Here is a 2,035-nt window from a genome sequence, read left to right as displayed (position 1 = left end):
TAATGTGTCAAAAACTGTAAAGTTTTGAGGTTTTACTCTGTCAGCAAACTAATGAATTATCTTACAACGTTTCACAGACACTGGCAGAAAAGATGAGGTTCCTGAATCAAACATAAAGTGCTTTATTACTCACAGCCGTGGTCATAGCCAGAGTATTACTACTTTCTAATACTAGTTCTCTGATTCCCAATTCCCATGGGTGACCCAACAAAGGCCAGGAAACACTTGCACACACAGTAGGTTTCATTGAGTTTAAGGTGGCCAAATTTTTTAGAATGGACAATAAACACTGCTCTTTGCTCCAGAGAAAGATATTATCTCAATCTGCCAAGACAGCTTACCATAGAAACATCCTGAAAAAGATAATCCAGAACAAAGGCAGTGAGTGCCTCTGCACATAAGAAATGCAGAAAGGTAAGTGATCCATGGAGAACTGTCTCCCATTAAGCAGGAGTTCACCAAGACAGTAAAGTGTGGTATCTTAGAAGAATGTATAACATATCTGAATAGCTGGGGTACAAAATACCTTTCAAAGATGAAGTAGTATAGAGAGGGAGGAGGGTATGTTGGTGAGAAGAAAAGAAATCCATAGAATTACATTGGAATTAGATTATTTACTCAAAAATCTTAGCCTTTGAACACCTATAAGTTATTCAGTGTCAGCTTCATGGTAAGAATTACTTATATGAATTGAATGAATGAATGAATGAATGACCCACTTTGTCTCATAAACATAGAGAACCATCATAATTTTAAATGAAGAGACAAATGATCATATCTGCTAGTGGCTGTGTAACAAAAGCATTACTGTTGAAAGAGAACAATTTGGGCACTTTGCCTCTAGTTAGGCTTTTACAATAAGATAGGTTGGGAGAGTGAAGGTCTAAACCAAAGCAGCAGCACTGAAGATTGACAGAAGTTGTTGAATTAATTTAGAAGAACAATGAACAAAAGAATCTAAAGTCAACTGGATGTGGAAGTGAGAGTTCAATGTTAAATATGAGTTATCTAGTAGGTTTAGGGAGGAAGAGTTGTTGAATAAATGGCGATATACTAAGACAGAAAATGCGAGAGAAGGCACAAGGAGAAAGTAAAGAACTTGATGTTGGGCTTGTTTCATTTATATCTTAAGATACAAGTGGCAAGTCCAGAAGGATTTCTGAAGCTCCAGAAAAAAGAATGAGCTGTCAGGAAGTGGTAGGCATTGAAATAATAAATAAAGAGTGAGAGAAATAACTCAAAGAGAAATTCAAGGACAAATAGAGAAAAGGCTTGCTTATATATGAGAAGTATAACCATTATTTCCTGTAAGAGGTATATGTGGGAAGAAGAGAAAAAGCTGAGGAGAATGACTGGGAAAAAAAAATATTGGAAGAAGTGGAGCTGAAACCATGAGAATGATATGCTGAAACCAAAGAAAGACAGTTTCAAAAGAGAGTCTTAGCAAGAGGGAATCAAATTGGATGGGAGCTAAAAAGTACCGATTGGATTTAGCTTTTGAATCATCACAGATTTCAAGAAAATAGTAGGGGCAGAAGGCAGATTACAGAAAGAAGACAGCTGCTTCTTAATTCAGAGGAGAGGGAAGAGAGAGGTTCAATCAAGTGGCCATCAGCTCCTCTGGTGTGATAAGCTATGAAAAGAAAGTACAAATATATACCTTAAAAAGAACTTTCTCAATGGTACCCACAGGTCATCACTTAAAATCCTAAAATCCCTTCACTATGCATTGACATTTTGAGTCATAAAGGTTTGGGTTTTTTTTTTCTTTTCAAAAATTGAATAAAATGCAATTGCTCTTGAAAATAGTAATACTTTAAACTCTTCCTCTAAAGTGTTAGTTCATCAGGATTTAACAGAGAAAATGTTCTTGGCTAATGAGACACCAGAGTTGTCTTAGTATTCTAGAAGTAGAATAACAGGGAAAGGGACATATTAAATGGGGACCTGTGAGGTCTCAAAGAAACAAAGTTCCTATTTGATTTGGTTAGAGACTGGTTAGATTGGCTGGCACTGCCAATCTTTCTTTTTTTTT

Source organism: Pteropus vampyrus, unplaced genomic scaffold (genome assembly GCF_000151845.1).
Source record: "Pteropus vampyrus isolate Shadow unplaced genomic scaffold, Pvam_2.0 Scaffold149, whole genome shotgun sequence".
Lineage (NCBI taxonomy): Eukaryota > Metazoa > Chordata > Mammalia > Chiroptera > Pteropodidae > Pteropus > Pteropus vampyrus.
The sequence above is the reverse complement of the archived record's forward strand: the minus strand, read 5'-3'. Positions refer to the sequence as shown.